Raw genomic sequence first — 22,382 nt, 5'->3', positions numbered from 1 at the left:
GCTTGGCTTCGCGGACGAAGATTTATGGAGGGGTAAATGTCCACGTCAGCTGCAGGTACGTTTGTGGCTGACAAGTCCGATGCGGGACAGGCAGACACGGTTGCAGCGGTTGCAGGGGAAAATTGGTTGGTTGGGGTTGGATGTTGGGTTTTTCCTCCTTTGTCTTTTGACAGTGAGATGGGCTCTGCAGTCTTCTTCAAAGGAGGTTGCTGCCCGCCGAACTGTGAGGCGCCAAGATGCACGGTTTGAGGTGATATCAGCCCACTGGCAGTGGTCAATGTGGCAGGCACCAAGAGATTTCTTTAGGCAGTCCTTGTACCTCTTCTTTGGTGCACCTCTGTCACGGTGGCCAGTGGAGATCTCGCCATATAACACGATCTTGGGAAGGCGATGGTCCTCCATTCTGGAGACGTGACCTACCCAGCACAGTTGGATCTTCAGCAGGGTGGATTCGATGCTGTCGGCCTCTGCCATCTTGAGTACTTCGATGTTAGGGATGAAGTCGCTCCAATGAATGTTGAGGATGGAGCGGAGACAACGCTGGTGGAAGCGTTCTAGGAGCCGTAGGCGATGCCGGTAGAGGACCCATGATTCGGAGCCGAACAGGAGTGTGGGTATGACAACGGCTCTGTATACGCTAATCTTTGTGAGGTTTTTCAGTTGGTTGTTTTTCCAGACTCTTTTGTGTAGTCTTCCAAAGGCGCTATTTGCCCCTAATATTTCAGCCTCCACCACCATCCCTGGCAAGGCATTCCAGGCACCCACAACTCTGAGTGTAAAAAAAACTCTTACCCCTGATGTCTCCCCTAAACTTCCCTCCCTTCACTTTGAAAAAGGTGCTGGCTGCCCACCTTATCTATGCCTCTCATAATCTTATAAACCTATCAAGTCTCCTCTCATCCTTCTACACTCCAAAGAGAAAATAAAATCCCACTTCTACTAACCTTGCCTCATAGGACTTATTTTGCAATCCAAGCAACATCCTGGTAAATCTCTTCTTCGCCCTCTCCATAGCTTCCATATCCTTCCTATAATGAGGTGATAGAACTGAACACAATACTCCAAGTATGTTCTTACCAGAGATTTGCAGTGTTGCAACATGAACTCAATCTCCCTATTAATGAAGCTCAGCATCCCATATGCCTTCTTAATTATCCTATCAACCTGTGTGGTGACCTTGAGGGATGTATGGATTTGAACCTCAAGGTCACTCTGTTCATCCACACTCTTAAGTAACCAACCGTTAACCCTATACTCAGCCTTCTGGTTTATCCTTCCAAATTGCATCACATCATACTTATCCAGTTTGAACTCTATCTGCCACTTTTCTGACCAACCCTACATCCTCCCTATATCCTCTTGTAAACTTTGCTAACCTTCAGCTCCATCCACTAACTCTGCCAACCTTCGTGTCATCCACAAACTTACTGACCCATCCTTCAACCTCTTCATCCAGGTCATTTATTTAAAAAATCACAAAGAGCAGGGGCCCAGAATAAAACCAGCACCAGTGGTATATCTAAGGAAAATAGCGCCTATGGCAAGCGCTGAAATTGCACCCCACATTAAAATTTGCTTACTTCATCCCTTTAACCCGCACCCATCCGTTGCCACTGCTACACCATCCATTTTGCCTTCTCTACCTGTCATTGTTGCCTCCCCTTTCCATGACGGGCTCCTCGTCCTCTCATTCCGCCAACTCTGCATCTCTGGAGGAGGGAGGGACACACCACGCGCTATGTGTACTTGTGTATGTGAACGCTTGACGGTCACCGGCTCTCCCTTCCCCCTCCCAAAGACCCATGTGATCCAATGCATGCTTCTTCCCCTAACACTCAGTGCCTGCTGTGAGTCAGTGAGATGAGCAGTCCTTTTTGATGTCAGTGCTTTTCATCCTCCACTATGCAAAACCATTCATGAGAGGTGTACGCGCTGTTGATCTGTTGTTGCAGTGGTCCACTAGTTAAAATACCCTGCTTGTTTATTTTGCCTTTCTGCTTTACAATGTGTGTACTTGCCCATTACATGAATGGGGAAAGGAAGTTGCCTAGTACATGAAATAAGTAGCAGGTAGACAAATTGCCAAACTGGCACAGCCTCACAGAGTAATTTTCACTGATCAAGCTGGCAGAAAACAAATGGGCATTGTAGAGAGGATCGAGTAACTCCCCAATAGCACAGGTATCACTGTGTTTTTTTGTTTGTCTTTGATGATATTCTGTCAACCCCGCGCGCCCCACCGCCCCCCTCCCAGTACTGATCTATAGCAGACCTGTACCAGCACAAAGATTTGCATTTGTTTGATCTTTATTTCATTGGAGAAAAATCTGTAAATCATAGAAAAAAAACAAATTGCTGGAGGAATTTAGTGTGTCATGCAATATATTCTGAAATTATGCCAGAGAGCATTGATTGCAGATGAAGTGCTCTTCTGCAATTGCTTTCTCCACTTTAATGGCAGAATAAATGGACTTAGCTCAGTCAAAATAGTGACAGATATTTCAAACAGTCTCAGCATTCACACCAATAAGATAGAAATTTTTTTTAAAAATTCAGATTCAAATACAAATAAATTCAAATTTAAGAGAGGGAAAGGAAAGAACATTACATTTAGGTGATTTCTCTATTTTTCCTATGGGGGAGGGAGCGACAAACGGGGCTAGATAGGATCAGCAAGACTTGAGGCTTTTGGGCATCGGGCATTGGGGGAGAGGTGACAGATGGGGCTAGGTAAGATCAGTGAGGCCGAGGCAGTCAGGCATTGCGACGGGCTTAGCTGTTAGATATCAGATTTACTTGGGTGGTGTTGCAGTGTTCAAGTTGGAGGATAATGAGCACGAGGCGAAAGATGAGGATCAGCATTAGGCTCGGGAGTGCGATATTGGGTGGGCAAGGCGAGGACAGTGCCGCCCCCTTCAAGTGGCTCCCAGGGCATGTGCCCTGTCAGCCGTACCCTAGAAATGCCTTTGTGCGGCACTCCACTAGTAACCGACCTCCAGGCAGAATACTTTCCTTCCACTTCTACTCTCTGCTTTCTTCCTACAAGTCAATTTTTTTGTCCACACGGCCATTTTTCCACTGATCTCATGCCTCATGACTTTCTGGATGAATCTTTCATGGGGGAACCTTGTCAAATGCCTTGCTAAAATCCACATAGACCACATCTACTGTCCTACCCTCATCAATTTCTTTTATTACCTCCTCAAAAATCTCAGCACGACCTTCCCTTCACAAAGTCATGCTGACTATCCTCGAGTAGACTGCACCTCTCCAAATGCTCTAAGATCCTATACTTAAGAATCCTCTATAATAATTTGCACACCACTGATGTAAGACTCACTGGTTTATAATTCCCAGGATTTTCCCTATTACCGTTTTTGAACAAGGGGACTACATTTGCCATTCGCCAATAATTCAGCACCTCCCCTGCTGCCAAAGAGGATTCAAAGGTCATAGCTACTGCCCCAGCTATCTCTTCTCTCTCTTCCCATAGCAACCTGTGGTATATCGCATTTGGCCCTGGGGACATCAATCTTGATGTTTTTTAAGAGGTTCAATACTTCCTGTTCCTTAATCTCTACATTTGTCCAGAACACAGGCCTGTTCTATTTCGACCTCATCCTGATCAATGTCCTTTTCTCTTGTGAAAACTGAATCAAAATATTAATTTAGGGCCTCCCCATCCTCCTCCGTCTCCAGGAACATGTTGCCTTCTTTATCCTTTAGTGGCCACACCTTCATTCTCATCATCCTTCTGTTCTTCACTAATGCATAGAATGCCTTGGAATTCTCCTTAATCCTACATGCCAAGACCTTCTCATGCCCTCTTCAAGCTTTCCTTTCTCAAGCTCCTTCCTGGCTACCTTATACTTCTCAAGAACCCTTCCTGTTTCCTGCTTCCTATATCTAATGTATGCTTCCTTCTTCCTCTTGACTAGTTGCCTCACCTGCTTCGTCAACCATGGTTCCCTTTTCCTACTATTCTTTTTACTTGACCCACTATTTTTTTTTCCTTGTCCCAGTGGGATAAACCTATCCTGAACCCAGCATATGGTCCCTAAACTTCCTCCACATTACTTCTGTGCTTTCACCCTTGAACATTTGTTTCCAATTTACTCTCACTAGTTTCTGCCTCATCCCTTCATAATTAGTCTTTCCCCATTTAAGTACTTTCCTATTTTGTCTGTTTTTATCCTTTTCCATAGCTATGTTGAAGCTCAAGGACTTGTGGTCCTCTCCCCCATGGAGAGGACCGCCACCTGACCAGGCTCATTCGCTAGAACTAGATCCAGTTTGGGCCTCTCCTCTCATTGGCCAGTCCACCTACTGCATCAGGAAAACTTCTAATAAAATTTATACCTCAAAATTTGGCTGTGTGTCACCTGTTGTGCAATCACAACTGGTGCTCAGTTGATTTGTATATCATGGCTGATAGTGTACGCTTATTTGTAGGTTCACCTAGTAGGTGTGTCACAACTGAAAACATGGTGATTTAATTTCAAATTACCAAATTGCGGCTCAGCACTCCAAAAAATGCTTATATTACTATGCAAAGCTATGGGATCTTTCCTGAGCAACAGGAAAAATCCTACCAAAGGATTATTTATTGATTAGTGGCTGACTGATTTCCTCTGGATTTTTATTGAGCAACCAATGGTTTGGTGCTGCATAATCTTCTTTGATGTAGCTGAAGACCACCCGGAGTTATGAACCAAGCTACTGAATGAGTTTGTCTTAGTTTCAACAAGTGATTGTAATAATTTAATAACCTGTCTCACCCAGAGAAGGATGCGCAGTAATAGGGAAAATGAGCAGAGGGTATACAATGCAGGACAAATAGCCACCAGACTAACCATCCCCTCCCCTCCATTTTCTGCTTTCCGTAGGATCTGCTCCCTCTGGGACTTCCTCGCCCTCTCATCCCTTCCCACAAATTTCCCCCTCCATATCTACTCTTGTGACCACAAAAAATGCTATACTTGCACTTGTACCTCCTCCTTCACCACCATTCAGGGCCCTAAACAGTCCTTCCAAGTGAAGCAAAACTTGTGAATCTGCCAGGCTCATTCACTGCATCTGGTGTTCGCCATATGTCCTCCTCTACATTGGTGAGACTGGATGCAGACTAGGAAATGCTTCATTGAGCACCTTTGCTCTGTCCATTGCCACGGCAAGGACCTCCCAATGGGAATCAATTCAATACCATACAGCATTACCATATTGGCATGACTGACCCTGGCACTACCAAATTGAAGCCATGCACAAATTGAAGGAAGAACACCTTATATTCTGTCTGGGCTTTGCATCCAGACTGCATTAACATTGACTTCTACAATTTTCTTTAACCACACCACCCCCATCTCTCTCTTTCCCTATCCCTCAGCTCTCTTTGTTCAAACTCCAAATCCCTTCCTTCTCTATCTGAAAGCTACCCTTCTTAACCCTTGATCCTCTCCCCATCACTTCTCAGCTTTTTTCTCTTCTACCCTTCCACCTGTATCCAACTATGACCTCTTACCTATTAGCCTGTGCTCTTCCCCCTGCCACTTCCTCCCCTCCTTCCCCCTATCCCCACCTTTTATTTGGGTGCCTGGTTGTTTTTGCTTAAACCTGACAAAGGGACATGTCAGCTACTCTTTGCTCCCTTTGGATGCTGTGTGACTTAAGTTTATTGCACTCAACCACAGCATCTGCAGATTTTGTTTCTTAACTTGTATATAATTATTCCCTGATGCCACAATTAACAGAAGTCAATTTCAATTCATTTAATTTTGAATGGACTTTTCCTGGATCAATTTCATCCCTTTCCTATATGACACTCATTCTTGAGTATTATGTTTCCTTAAGTGTTACCTCCTCTTTGGGTGACTGCAAGCCCTTTTGTGATTTTCCTAATTGTCACATTCATTGGACCCTCTCCAAAGTTTTAGCTAGCTGTCATCAAGTTGCATTCTTTTGAGTTTACAGTGATGAACCTTATGAATTACATGCCTCTAGCTACCAGCAAACTTTTAGTGGACATTTTAATCATTTTAATTAGCTGGAAATACTAAAACCTCAATATTTGAGTTGGAGTGGATCTTAGTTTTGAACATTGCCAATAAGAGGGCCAATAGGGAATGCAAAGATGCAAGCCATTTTCTAACATTTTGATTCCACTAAACAAAATGCATCATTTCATCTTAATTTTCAGAAATTATGAACAACAAAATATTGCAAGTACACGTTAAATTATTTGAAAGAGAGAGAGTGAGAAATGAAGTCAAATGATGAATTATATTATTTCAACAATTTGAGTACCAAAAAATTATTCTGTAAGCAGAGGTTGTAAAATATCGATTTTATTTTACTTTTAGCATTACATCATTTATCAGAATGTGTCAATCAAAATTTGAATTCTAGCAATACTGATAAATTTAAAAATAAGCAAAATAATTGCATATGTCCACTTTTGCTTTCTAATGCAATGCAAAGTATCACTGTTTCTGTTTCAGTTTCACTGCCCTTTCCCTTTTGCCCCTTCTCTGTTCCATTTAACTCTCGTGAAGATGGACCTGATTTGCAACTATTGTTTTCTATTCATGATATTAACTCAGAAAGAATAAAAGATACCAATTTAATGACATATTAACTGTGCTTCTAAAGATGATGATTTTCTTCAGAACAATGAAGAGCATTTATCTTAATATTAATGACCTGAACTTTGGTGGGTTTTGCTATTAGATTTGTTTGGAATTATTTGCGGTTTTTTAACATGATTATAGAAAAGTGCAGAGAACAAAACAAAGGACTCTACATCACCTTTGTTGACCTCACCAAAGCCTTCGACACCGTGCGTAGGAAAGGGCTTTGGCAAATACTAGAACGCCTTGGATGCCCCCCAAAGTTCCTCAACATTGTTATCCAACTGCACGAAAACCAACAAGGTCGGGTCAGATACAGCAATGAGCTCTCTGAACCCATCTCCATTAACAATGGCGTGAAGCAAGGCTGCATTCTCGCACCAACCCTCTTTTCAATCTTCTTCAGCATGATGCTGAAACAAGCCATGAAAGACCTCAACAATGAAGACGCTGTTTACATCTGGTACCGCACGGATGGCAGTCTCTTCAATCTGAGGCGCCTGCAAGCTCAGACTAAGACACAAGAGCAACTTGTCCGTGAATTACTCTTTGCAGACGATGCCGCTTTAGTTGCCCATTCAGAGCCAGCTCTTCAGTGCTTGATGTCCTGTTTTGAGGAAACTGGCAAAATGTTTTGCCTGGAAGTCAGCCTGAAGAAAACTGAGGTCCCCATCAGCCAGCTCCCCACCATGACTACCAGCCCCCCCCCACCCCACATCTCCATCGGGCACACAAAACTCAAAATGGTCAACCAGTTTACCTATCTCGGCTGCACCATTTCATCGGATGCAAGGATTGACAACGAGATAGACAACAGAGTCGCCAAGGCAAATAGTGCCTTTGGAAGACTACATAAAAGAGTCTGGAAAAACAACCAACTGAAAAACCTCACAAAGATTAGCGTATACAGAGCCGTTGTCATACCCACACTCCTGTTCGGCTCCGAATCATGGGTCCTCTACCGGCATCACCTACAGCTCCTAGAACGCTTCCACCAGCGTTGTCTCCGCTCCATCCTCAACATTCATTGGAGCGACTTCATCTCCAACATCGAAGTACTCGAGATGGCAGAGGCCGACAGCATCGAATCCACACTGCTGAAGATCCAACTGCGCTGGAAACATCACGTCTCCAGAATGGAGGACCATCGCCTTCCCAAGATCATGTTATATGGCGAGCTCTCCACTGGCCACCGTGACAGAGGTGCACCAAAGAAGAGGTACAAGGACTGCCTAAAGAAAGCTCTTGGTGCCTGCCACATTGACCACCGCCAGTGGGCTGATATCGCCTCAAACCGTGCATCTTGGTGCCTCACAGTTCGGCGGGCAGCAACCTCCTTTGAAGAAGACCACAGAGCCCACCTCACTGTCAAAAGACAAAGGAGGAAAAACCCAACACCCAACCCCAACCAACCAATTTTCCCTTGCAACCGCTGCAACCGTGTCTGCCTGTCCCGCATCGGACTTGTCAGCCACAAACGAGCCTGCAGCTGACGTGGACTTTACCTCTCCATAAATCTTCATCCGTGAAGCCAAGCCAAAGAGAGAAGAAGAAGAACAAAGAGAAGTTGTGCATTTACTGGCAGAAATGCCCTGATCAATTTCCCAAAGATTTATAACAAATATGTATATTAAACTGCAAGAAAAGGAGAACGAGGAAACAAATGGTAAAACTAAACAAAAATGGGAACAAGATTTAAATATAAAGATAAAAAAGGAAACATGGGAGAAATTATGTTCTGGAACGATGAGAAATACAATAAATACGAGGCTACGTATGATACAATATAATTGGTTACACAGACTATACATTACACCGCAAAAGTTAAATAAATGGGACCCAACAGTATCTGATAGATGTTTTCGATGTAAAAAAGAAATGGGAACAACAATTCATGCAATCTGGACATGTGAGAGAGTAGAAAAATTTTGGGATGATCTCAATCAGATATTAAATAAAATAACAGAAAACAATATACCAAAGAATCCAGAGATCTTTCTCCTAAGTAACATAAAAAACAAAGAATTTGGAATTGATTTGGAGGATGCACAAAAAAGATTTGTTAAGATAGCCCTAGCCGTAGCAAAAAAATGTATTATGTCAACCTGGAAATTGGAAGATAATTTGAAAATACAACAATGGTATATAGAAATGCATAAATGTATTCCATTAGAAAAAAATAACATATAGTTTAAGAAATAATATTGAAATATTCGAACAAGTATGGGAGCCTTACATTAAATACAATAGCGAAAACCTACCGGGGACAAACATTACCTAAGTTGATGGAAGGAGAAGGAAAGAAAAGAATGGACTCAGTAGAATTTCTGGTGTATTTTTGTTGAATGACAACATTGTCTGACGGGTTTAATGCAACCTAGATTGTATACCTAAAATGGATGAGAGGGGGGGGTGGCTTGGGAGGAGGGAGAAAAAGTCACTGTATATGTGTGAAAAAGAAAAAGTGTACATCATGGCTAATGTGATTTATGGTGTGAAAAATAAAAAATTTTAAAAAAAAACAAAAAAAAAGAATGCAGGTCAATGAAGAATATGATGGATTTTAACAATTTTTTTGTTTTAAGGATTTTTAGTTAACTTCTTATTTTAGATTCAGATTTCAGATTTATTGTTAGGGTACATACATGACATCAAATACAACCCTGAGATTCTTTTTACCTATGGGCATGGCAGAATTACCACAAATTGATAGGGCAAAAAATAAACTGTACACAGAGAGTGGCGTAGATAAAAGTTCACACTCAACTAGAGGGAGAACTAACTTTTTATTATCTTACAACACAGGTAGGGTTGACGAATAGGCTTCAGGGGGGTTCTGGGTTTAGGCAGGAAACCAGAGTTATATACGAGCCCCAGGGGGAGGAGCTGGGAGGCGGGACCAGTCATCAGTACAGCAGACTTCTAGTGAATCCCAGTTCAGTACACAGTGTAAATTGTAAACAAATAAAAGAACTGTAAACATATAACAAATGTAACCAATTGACTGTGCAAATGAAAGAGAAGAAAAAACTCTTAAAACTAACGAATCCTTTGTGGAAGACAAGTCTTCCATTGTAAACAGAACTGATCTGACCCCTGATTCAGGACCATGTCTTGCTTTTCTTCCCAGTTAAAATGCTTTCTCTTTTTAAGAACTTTGAGCTAACAACTCCATTTGAAGCAAAAAAAAGTGTTATTAATTGTCTCATTACATATTTATCTCCAAAGCACATGGTGGAGGGGGCATGGTTTACACAGATGCAGGCTAATACTTATAAAAATGAATAAAATGTTAATGTTAGGGAGAGAAAAAAATGGAATTAATTGAAAACGCTACTTAAGTCATCCCTATGCCACCGATGCTCTGCGAATAGAAGGTAAGGTTGAGAATCACTGCTTTAAAGCCAATTGTTATTGAAATATTTTACTTGAGGGAAATAGTCATTAGCCCGTTTCCTTTGGTGCTATGAAACCATGCACATAACAAGTCAATGAGGTACGATTAAAACAGTGGCTTTCAAACTTTTTATTTCCACCCTTATACCACCTTAAACACTAATCATAGAACACCTATGGCATAGGGAGTACTTAAAGTGGTATGTGAGTGGAAAGAAAAAGGTTGAGAACCACTGGGTTATGTAATATGCATAATGGAGGGTGGTATGTTGCAGGAGAAAGCAGAAATGAAGCAATTATACTAATTAAATAGTAAGTACTAAGAATGGAATCTAAAACAAAAACTGCAGACAATGGTAATCCTAAACAAAAAGAGAAAATTCTGAAAAGGCAGAATTTGTGGAAAGAGAAACAGTTGGAGACATCAAGGTCATACTCAGGTTAATGCCTCTCGACTATGTAACTCACTGTCCAATGCATCTTCATCTCACCGATCCACATAGCCTTTTATGGTCATTGTACTTATTAACCAAATTATTGAGATCATGCTCCCTTCTCTTATAGAAATTACTTTAGTTTCATTCCTGACGCCGGTTCCTTATTCTCCTTTGACTGCCTATCCAATTTACTTTGATTCTGGTTGATCCTGCTTCAGACACCCCTAAAACAATGAATTTCAGGACTTGCATACTCTCTGAACAAAGAAGTCATTTTCCTCAAGTTCTAATTGTTTCTTAGCCCAAAAGTTAAATAGTACCCTCTGGTCCTTTAACGATCCAGGGGTGAAATCAGCATCGTCCACTTATATGGCTGACTTTCTTGCCTATGGATTCTGACACAGAAATATGAGATTTCCACTGTAGGCAAAGTTATCTGCAGCAGCTTAAATGTCTGCAAGCCTCCACATACTGCAGTTCAATCACACAGTTTACTTCGTCCCATCTTTGATTACCATGTTTTATTCTGCTGCTAGTTTTTCTTAATGATTGCACTGAATGCTAAAACCGTGGTTAATATTTAGTATTGTCAAATGTTTAGACCATAGACAACTAATTAGCAGAACAAAATCGGACATGTCATCTTTCTATGCTACTCCCAATTTTGTCAGATTCTCAATTTTGTGCCAAGAACATATGCTGTAATATCTATTTGTTGATTAGCTGGACTACTTGCAAAATGAACTTTTTCACTGTACAATTGGCAAATGCGCCAATAAAATTGAACTTGGAATTTAAATTGCTCTTCATATAATTCAAGTTTCTCCACTTCATTGTGGTATCATTCTTTTATTGCAGGGACGATTTATTAGTTATATTATGCTTGAGCATTGGTGTGCAGTGAAATTACTTCTGAACACATATAAAAACACAAAATATTAGAGAAACTCAGCTGGTCAAACAGTGTCTTTATGTAGTGTTAGGTCTGCTTTGTTCATGAATGAGTGAGACAAACACCAGACTGAGTCGAAATCAGGGTTCTTTGTTCTTTATTACCGGATTGTAACACTTGCGACTAACAATGTTAGTCGGAGAATGCATTCTGCCGTTATCAGCAAAATGGTGATTTTTTATACCCTTGGATACGTGCTTAGAACATCATCATATCATTACTTGTCCAATGACTAAAACTGTTGCTATCCTTTCCCTGCTAGCTTCCTGCCTCTCAATCCATCAATGTCTCTCTTATCTTGTAAGTACAAGGATGCATTCACATCTTGTTACAGCCCTGCACAGGGTAACTCCTTACACATTCCCATCTCATGATGTTTTACCTTACAGTAGCAAAGGTAAAAATACATAATTGACGTTTTGGATTTGAGCCCTTGTATTTTTACTTTTGACCTGAGCCAAATTGAAGGCTGTGTACTTTTACCTTAGCTACATAAAGGATACTGTTTGACCAGCTGAGTTTCTCCAGCATTTTTACTTCAACTACAGTGTCTACAGATTTTTGTGATTTATTTCTGAATACTTTCCAAATGTTTTCCCTACTTTTGCAGTCATTTGAGACAATCATATCTCCAAGAATGATAAATGAATTATGTTATTGACACTGCTTTTTTTTTGGTGGGGGGGCGAGTTTTATAATCTGCAAATAATTGTTTAATCCGCAACATTACAACTGCATTGCTTATTAGAGAACTGTAACTAAAAGCCAAATATTTTTATTGTTAAGAGATGCTAGCGCACCAGAAGTGTCTTTAAAAAACAAAGGACACATCAAAATAAGTAAATGTCCAGGGAAGCATCATTAATTAAAATATAAAGTGGGTGTATAATCAAGGTACTATTATTATGCCATCTTTATAACATCGGTAAATGTAACAGAAACTCAGACGAACAGTCCATCTGTTGTTATGTCAAGAGTTCTTTAGTTGTCATTCACAATTTCAAATTGAAAGTTAAAGGATTGAATAGAAGTTTGAAAAGTATGAAACTGAATAAAGCTGATTTTTTTTTAATAAATAGAAAATCTGAGGTCCCATCACAAGTGCTGCAGCATTTAAAATATGCAAACTTTATACTGCTAAAATCAGAAATTGGAGTGGTCATTTAATTCCTCAGTTCTTTTCCACCATTTAACTAGATTGTAGCCAATCAGTGTTTCATCACTGTTTTATCCCATCTTTAATCCTCTCAATGCCAAGTTAGAAAGTTTTCATGACATATTACCTCAACATTTTGCAAACAAATGAAGCAATTTTCTCACTTCATTTCTGAATGGCTTGGCTCTACTTTTAAGATTGTGTCCTCTTGATCTGGCTTACAATAGGGGAAATGCATCCACTCTACCCAATTGGATTCTTTTATCATTTTAATCTCCTTAATTTGGTCAATGTCCTTTAGAAAGTACAATTCAAGCACAATCTTTCTTCTATTCAATGCTCCAGCACTTATAAATGTAATCAATCCCTCTCAAAGGATAATACATTCTTCTTCTGGTTTGAAGACAATTTCTTCCTTTGCTATTTTGCTCACATACAATAAAGGTCAACATCCATTAGCCTTTTGAATGTATTTTGTTCCTGTCCACTAGCTCCCAGCCATTTGTGCACATGGACAATTTAATTGTTCTGTTCCCCCACAGTCTCTAACTTTTCACGGGTAAGAACATTTTCCAATTTACCCATCTGATTCTAAAAAATGAACTTGTGATCACTCACATTGAATTCTAATTTTAATACATTCATTAAATCAGTCAACATTTCCTTGTGGTTCTTGGCTGTAATCCACATTACAGACTGTGCCTCCCAATTTGATAACATCTACAACCTTGTTTAACTCTCACCAAGAAAATGATCTATAACATTGAATGCATCCTGAACCATTGGAGTGCATCATGACACTTGGAAAGGACAAGGAAAAATAATGGCAAGGCAAGGAGTGTGGACAGGTAGCCTTAAGGGAGAGGAGACGTGGTTGGGGTCCCAGTTAGATTTTGCAGGTAGAGTAGGGGGTGGATTGAGTTCTGAGCAGCATCAGGTAGTAATGATCAGATATTGAGGCAAGGGAAGATGCTGAGAGATTGGAGCCTGAAAATGGTGAGGGGAGGGATAGAGAGGGAGACAGAATTTGTCAGATTTGTACCTGGGACATTTCCAAAGGATCAGCACCTTCTAGTATAGCTGCAACCATTATCCTCAGAACATGGCAACTGAATTTCATATTTTAAAATTTTATTTAATAATCATAATAAATCATACAATAAAAGTACAAACCAATACATTATATTTTATCCAATATAAGCCCTCCACCCCCCATTCTCACCCATCCATCCCTCCCAACCTCCCTCTAAACTACCCCAGAAGAAAGAAAGAAGAAAGAAAAAGAGATCACATAACATAACATCCTTCAATTATTTGCCATGTTTGGGATAACACCATCAAAGTGTATGGGATAAAAAAAATATTACTAATTGAACCACATTTATTCCATATACGGGCTCCAAGTTATAACAAAAAAGGAATAATTATTATATAAATTATATGTTATCTTTTCCAACAAAATACAAGATCTCATTTCCACATGCGGTCGTTGAATACTCAAGTTACTCTCATTTTTCCAAGTAATTGCCAGACATTTTCTAGCCACACCTAAGGCCAATCTCAAAAAAGCAATTTGAAATGTATCTAATTTTACCTTCAAACTCAATTTTTTAATATAACCCAGTAAAAATACCACAAGATCAAGTGAAATTTTAAATTTAAACATAACTTCCAAAAATTCCATGATTTTATTTCAAAAGGGTTTAACTGTCTCACATAACCAAGCAGAATATAAAAAGAACCCACTTCCTTATGGCATCTAAAACATAAAGAATGAAAGAGAAGTATGAAATATCTTCGAGCACTCTTTTTTCTTATTATCAAGTAAAAGCATTATTACTGGACAATTTTGGGCATACCTTAAGGCTACCTAGACAATCTAAATTTGAAATTTTACTTACTGTGATGGCAAGAAAGAATCTGAGATGTATGCTTTATTACGGAATAAAATGCTTAAGCCGGATGTTCATAAATTAGATTGAGGTGGGAAAAAGATTTGGCTGTATATGTGTGAAGACAGTATGACTAAAATTATAAATGTAAGGTATCAATTAGCTCATTATAATTTTATCCATCAATTAGATTTAACTCTGGAGAAATTAAGGAAATGCAACTGAATTTCTAAGGCAGTTCTATAGGTTGTACAGAGAGTGATATCAACATGTGGATAAATGAGAAAGAAATCATGTCAGGGCAACACCAGTTAGAATCCAGCACTGAAATGTAAGGAGTTTATATATTCTCCTGTGTGTGTGTGGATTTTCCCTGGCTGACCTGATTTCCTCCCTCCAAAATGTATGGGGTTGTAGGTTAATTTGGGTGCAATTGGCTGGATTCGGCTTCTACCATGCTGTAAATAAAATATATGGAGCAGACTCGATGGGCCAATTGGCCTACAATTTTCCTATATCTTGTGATCTGAGAAAAGGTGAACGGGAACCAGAAACGTTCCAACAAATTTGAAGTGGCTCAATTCGTGCTGGTAATAGTGATCTGAGAAAAGGTGAACGGGAACCAGAAACGTTCCAACAAATTTGAAGTGGCTCAATTCGTGCTGGTAGTAGTTCACAATTTCATTCCTCTCCCAAAATGTGCAATCTAAATTTCTGTTCTTTTACCAAATATTGTCATAAATACTTTGAAAAGATGAGGTACCAATACAGGTCCTTGGAAATTACTCTGTAAATGAGTTTGTCCCTTCCCTTCTCGCTTCTCTTATACTTTAGGCTACATAGAAAATAGAACTCAAAACGGTGCAGCTCAGGAACTACTCTTCAACCCACATATCCATGTCAAACCCTAAATTAAACTAAAACTCTCCTGCATATTCGTGTATCTTTTTAGAATCCTCTTGTATGCTAAAATTCTGACCTTTTGGCCTTTCATAATTTTATAAACTTTTATCAGAACTCCTATCACGCTAAATATCATGTAACTTATAATCGTCGGTAATTGATTGGAAGTGAATTCATAATACACAGTTGAAGAACAATATATCAAAGGTCTAAGTTGCCTTTCTAAATTATGACAGTACATTGATTAAATATTTAGAATCCCAAACTGGATCTATTAGTGACTGTTATGTCAGATTTAAGTTAGGTTTGATGGATTCACAGAGAATCCAACCCCAGGCTGCTGCCATTAGGAAAGAGGTCTAGGTGCCACAAGACTTCCACTACCAGATTAAGAGATAACTGCTACCCCTCCACCATCAGACTCCTCAACAACAAACTCAATCAGGGACTCATTTAAGGGCTCTTACTTGTGCACTTTATTGATTATTTTTTAATATTTTCTCTGTGTTGCACAGTCAATTTGTTTTCATTCATTATCTGTTTACAATTCATTATTTATTTACATGTATACCCCGTGTACAGTTTTTTTTTTCACTACCAATATGTGGTACTTCTGCCTCAACCGCAGGAAAAAAGAATCTCAGTTTTGTATGTGATGTTGTGCATTTACTCTGACAATAAACCTGACCAATGACTTTACCAATGACTCCTCCAGTGATGTCCACAATTCGCGTGGTGACGTAGAGCAACATTCGAAGTCAGGACCAAGGAGCAAAAAGACCAGTTGGCTTCATGTGGTGGGCTTTTAAAGTGCTGTAAGCTGGGGAGTCTGTCCCAGGTAATTAGTAAGTGATTTAAAGGGGCCAGTGGTCAGGTGTGTACTAATAGGTGGGCAGAGTCCAACGTCAATTGTTAGGTGACGTGACTTCTGTCTAGGTTCCAGATGGAGAGGCAAATATTTCATTGTCAATCGCCAGTGACATGAACTACTCTCAGTAGGAACATATAAAAATATCATTTCAAGAATACCAGTGATTTAGTTTCATCAAAGTTTTGTTTTAACTTTAGTTCATAATAAAAATGAATAGTAGATTGCATTATTCTAAATCTTTGAAAGGATGTGCAATATTGGTATTGATAAATGGTATGTTGCTTCTGAGACTATAATACATTTGTTCCCAATTTTTTCTACAATGCCTCATGATCCTTATGTTCTTTGTTTAACCCTGGACACTATGTACACCTTATCAAAAAGAATAATGTGCAGATTCATGTTAATTAGTTTTCAAGTAGTTAATTTTATTTGTTACTTTTCCATCTGAGACAATCTAAAATGTGAAATTTTGGAATTCTAGAAAAATGCACTGGTTATTATTCTAACTATTGAACACACAATCAATAGGAACAGGAGTAGGCCACCAGGCCACACAAGCCTGCCCTGCCATTCAAATGATTATTTCTGGTCCTTGCTGACCTCAACTCTTCATTCTTTCAAATATGTCTAAGGATCTGACCTCTGTCGCCCTCAGAGGTAGAGAATTCCAGGGATTCAATGCTCTCTGAAATTAATGGTGAATTGGATGAATTTTAATGAGGTTAAAAGTTAACCAAAAAAAAATTGGGATTATTAATTAATTTTGGGAATGTGAAATGTGTGGCAGACGGTGCTGCTGTGTGGAAGACATTACTGTCTGCTTAACAGAACTTGTGGCTACTGAGAGGCATTTGTAGTCTTGCATTTCGTATTTGCTACAGATTTGGTTTTATATTAATAAGTTCTTAAAAGCTTTACACTGTTCCCTATGCAGTGGATTTTTCAATTGTGCACTTTTCTTGTCATATCTATGGATATCATTCTCTGATATCAGAATGGAAATGACAAAGTGTAATAAAAACTACAAAACAATTAAAGAAGCTGAGGCATATTTTAAAAGAATAGGAAGGGTCTGACAGCAAGAATCATTGCGACATGGTTAAATGTAAGATTTATATTCAATAACATAGAAGAAGAAATTGAACACCGAGAAGACTGCATCTGAATAGCTTCTTAGAAATAAGGCAAGATTGCCAGATGAATCAGCTTCACATGGCACACTTTACATTATTAGAAAAAACAAGTAAAAATATTGTGAGGATTGTAATAGTTTTAGTGATGGGGATTTTTATTAGAGAGTACATTTCAATTGTCGAAGCCTAATTTAATTTAGATTCAAACTAAGGTGAAGACAATCAGAATTTAGCAATGCTGTTGATTTCTAAAGGTTAAAATCAGCGCATGCAGACTATTAAAGCAAATTGGAATCCTAAAGTTGTAAAAGTGCTAACTCTACCTGATTATTAATTATGTTGAACATTAAATAAAATAACATACATTTTTATCTAGAGGAAAATGAATCCTTAAGCTGGTTTTAAAAAATGAAGCAAATGGCTCTCCTGTCATGTCATTCATTGGAACAAGAAAAAGATTCAGGAAGTACATGAACTCCATTTGTTGTAAAGTCACTTTATAGTAAGATCTAGTGGTAGGGATAATATAACCTACTAGTATTTAAGAAAGCTCCTGATAGGATTGACAAAGAGAGTATAGGAATAAAATAATTTTTTTTACTTATTTATAAGTGTGATTAGGCTAACTTTATTTCTCCACATCTGTGTGGCTCTGAACCAGATGGTGGATTTGAAGTCCTCCACAGACTGTAACTGAAGTCATACATAGACTGCTGGACTGTAAGGATGGAAATTTGCTACCTTTGGGGGAAATTAGTGACTTAGATGTCTTCTTTCAACAAACTAATATTTTGAAAGCCACTGTTTAATTATTTTAATACAATTATAATGAGATATGATATCAATGGCTGGGGCTTCTAATCTGGTAACTGAGCAACTAAACTTACATACATTTGTGATAAACTTAAACCTACCTTAGGGTTCATTTCCAAATAAGATGGTGTTTGACAATTAGAATCATCTAGCTAAAAATATAGAAAGCCCTGAGGACATTGTTCTGGAATATTATCAGCAAGGCCTTCCTTCCTAGAGATTGATAAATTTGTGAGAGGAAGTGCATCAAAGACTCGTTAGATCATTTCCTGGGATGACTGTTATATGAGAAAAGATGGTCATACAATAATGTTGATAAAAGTGACCATTGATCTGATTGAAATGTACAACATTCTTCAGGGCTCAACAGAGTAGATGGGCTATTGATGTTTTACATGATGAGGATGCCCAGAACCAGAGTCGCATTATGAAAATAAGGGGATGGCCATTTAGAGAGAAGGAAGTTATAATACAGAGGGTAGTGGACTGTTGAAATTCTCAAGACATTAGGCCCTTTTATAGTGGAAAAAAGGCGATTGCAAAGACAGATATTCTCTATCTTTAAATCAGTTCACTTACCTTCATCAAAGTTCCAAAGGAGGATTGATTGGTCAAACTCATTCCATCTTCCATCCACTTATTACATTGCACTGAAGATTGGCCTGAGTCCTAAGACAGCTTGCACAGATCTCCACTAGTGCTCTTTCCTACTCATTGGTCGCCATTTTCGAGTATAGGCTACTTGCCCTTCTCAGCACATATGTTTGAGGTTACGATGGTGGGTAGTGCTGCCTCCTTCAGCCCTGTAAGCCAGCTCCTGACTCAGCTCTGCATAAAGGCACCACGGGATCCGCATTATAGGTCATCACCAAATTCCCCAACTGCTTGATGGGATTCAAATTCATATCTCTGAGAAAATAGTCCAAATCTCTGTCCAAAAACATAATCTTAAATTTATCCAACTCAATATTATGCTCGTCTACTGAATACTATGCTCCCATTCCCAATGCTGTACAAAACATTCCTTTTGCAACATTTCTATGCACAGACAGAGGAATATGTGGCAGAAAACCTGGAAAATATGTAAAACTTAGCTTTAATTGAAAGTTCCCACAGTAGTGTTCATGTCAAGTTTTCCAGCTTCTGCAATAGGGTGATCATCTAAAACAGTGATTTTCAAACTGCCCCCCCCCAAACTCACATTCCACTTTAAGAAATCCCTATGCCACAAGTGCTCTGTGATTAGTAAGGGATTGCTTAAGGTGATAAGTGAGTGGGAAGGGAAAGTTGAGAACCATTGACCCAATTGTTACTGAAATATTTTGCTTGAGAAAAATTGTCATTGGTCCATTTCCTTTAGAGTTATGAAACTGTGCACATGATGAGTCAATTAGGTGCGATTAAAACAGTGATTTTCAAACCTTTTTCTTTCCACTCACAGTGCCCTTATCAATCCAAGAGAAGCACTTATGGCATAGGGATTGCTTAAGGTAGAATGTGAGTTTAGGGGTCCAGTTTGAAAACCACTGATCTAAAACATCACCTGGGCTGATTTAGGTGAGGTTGATGGGTGCTTCTGTTCTGCTTAATTTCCCTTCCACACATTCTCCTTACTTATTCACATTATGTAAAACCATGTTATTTCAAATTTGTTTTTTTTTAGAATGGCATTTAACCTCTTGTGCTTTGATTTTTGTATCCTTGGTTTTGCACTTTTAACACACAATTCTATCTTTAGGCAGAAAAAAATAGCGGACATTAAACATAATCTTCAAGAACATTGTAGCCTACCTTCAGGCAACTTCAAATCTTGCTCTTTATGTGATTCCTAGTACATATATCTCTGATTCTTTGTGTGAATAAGAATTCAGCATATTTAATTATCCATTTTCTCACTGGTAGTTAATAATATATATATAGTAGGAGCAAACATTCCACATGTGAATCCATCCTGCTTTGGAAGTTCATTGCTGATCTCAGTTCCACTTTTTCACTTTATTTTCATCCAGTTTGGTAAAAGGTGTCACACAAGCAGATGTGGAGACCCTAAAGAAATTATTACTTTGTTCCCACGCATTATTTTTGCTTGAGTGTTAATTGCTGAAGTCTGAATCTGCTCGACTGGCTGGGAGAAATTATAAATACCTCAGATGAACCCAAGGTTAATAACTATTTGTAGTAAAGTTTGTTCAGTTCCTTTCTATGCTCTAATCTTATGGACAGTTTCCACAATAACATTGCCCAACTCATCATTTGAACAAAAATATTCTTGCAAGTCTGTGTTGACAGACTGAAACTGCCACAAAAGAATGTTAAATTTAATGCCAATTAATTATAATTGCAACATGTTCAAAAGGGTAAAATTTGGAGGCTTTTTCTTAAAAAAAAATTGTTATGCCTAATTAAACCTTTAGGGTGAAGAACTCCACATTCACTAATGTTAGTTCAATTCTATTGTACTTTTGGGCAACAGCATAGAATATTTAAATTTTAAGCAAAAGCTGCACTTCCAAAAAAATTCATATTAAGCAGAATTTTTTAAGAGTCGATTGCTGAAGGGGTCAAGCCCTAGCTTTTAAGATTTTTAACAATTTCTGGCATATGTAATTAGAGAATAATTCCCACAGCTCTTCAAGTGTCACAGAGGTTCAGTTGGCACATATAAAACTGATCTTTGAACCTCACTGATGATTTTTCCTCTGCAGAGCATTGAGATGATTTTATTTCCCCTTTAACTTGGTCAGAAACAGTTTGCAAAAGAGTTGTGGTGAATCTCTGAAATTCTCTACCTTGGATGGTGGTGGAGGCTACATCATTGGGATAATTAGAGAGGAAATAAATACATTTTTTTTGAAAGATCAGGAATTAGGGAAATGTTCACCTGTTCTAGTGCCCTGTTCCAGTCCGGTGATCAGCAAGAGCCTGCAACCCTTGAGAACTGGGCATCCAATCATGGGCACTGTTATCTTGGGGTGTTGAAACCTGTAGAAATCAATGTTAAAACAACAACCACTAAGTCCATTCGACAGGCAGTTTAAACCTGTACAGGGCATTTGTAAACTTATTAATTATACTTCCTATATTCACGTCCAAGTCATTAATGCTCATAATAGACAGAAAGGGGCCTAGAACTGATCACTTTACCTGCTTTCCGAAGTGTAACCTCAATTTCAGAATTCTGAAGAATATAACTGTCCTACATGTTTGTGGAAACCCACAACAAATGTTTAGTCTTTCACTGATCAGCAGTTTGCAATACTTTGAAATTCATACTGTCGCCAACATTAATGTGGGATACAACACTGATATACTGAAGCAATGTTATTTAGGTTGCTTTTAGTTTACTTGACATATCATACCTAGGACAGTGAGAAGGTTTCTTCCACAAGTGATATAGTAGATTGACGCTAACATTCATACAGCTCAATGTAAAGAGTACAATTTACAGAGGGCAGTCAGTTGGATAACACTTGTGGAATTCTTTCAGGAGCTAATGGCTGCTGGAAATAAACTGTCTTTAAGTCTGTTTGTGTGTGCTTTCATACTCCTTGAACCTTCACCCCAGTGGGTGGAGGGAGAAGAAAGTCTGTGTGATTTTGATGGGTCTTTCAATATTTTGGCTGATTTTCCTAAGCAGTGAATAATGGTGGATAGAGTCCATGGAGGGGATGAACATTTATGTCATGTTCTAAGCTGAATTCACTACCTTCTACAGGTTTTTCTGACCTTGAGCAGAGTTACTCCCATACCACACAGTATGTAAGTATCCTTTTGCATCTGCAGAGGTTGTTCCGGGACATGGGAAACATGTCAAGTTTCCTTAGTCTTCTAAGAAAGTAAAAGCGTTGGTACATATTCTTAACTGTAATGTCAACCTGGTTGTCCCAGCTCAGGTCACTGGAGATATTTAGCAACCCTTTCCATTTTAGATAGGGGTGTGGTCTCTTGCCCCTCTCCTGAAGTCAGTTATATCTCCTTTGTCTTATTGATGTTCGGAGAAAGGTTGTTATCTTGGCACCATGCCACTGGATTTTCAATCTCTTTCCTGTATTCTGTGTCATCATTATTTGATATTTGACTTTCTACTGTAGTGTCATTAGTGAAGATGAAGATGGAGTTGAAATGGTATTTGACTGTTCAGTCATGAATGTTGAGAAAGTATAAAAGGGGACTAAGAACACATCTTTGGGGAGGAGCCCAGGT

At 38.9% G+C, this 22,382-nt stretch overlaps 1 protein-coding gene across 8 annotated transcripts in view; it reads left to right on the top strand.

Annotated features, from left to right (window-relative positions):
* Nucleotides 1-22,382, top strand: part of LOC138742835 (gamma-aminobutyric acid receptor subunit gamma-2) — a 56,520-nt gene that overhangs the window by 11,461 nt on the left and 22,677 nt on the right. The gene's annotated exons all lie outside the window — the stretch shown is intronic.

This window comes from Narcine bancroftii, chromosome 9, assembly GCF_036971445.1.
Source record: "Narcine bancroftii isolate sNarBan1 chromosome 9, sNarBan1.hap1, whole genome shotgun sequence".
Taxonomy (NCBI): domain Eukaryota; kingdom Metazoa; phylum Chordata; class Chondrichthyes; order Torpediniformes; family Narcinidae; genus Narcine; species Narcine bancroftii.
Note: the sequence above shows the minus strand (reverse complement) of the source record. Positions and strands in the feature narration are given on the sequence as shown.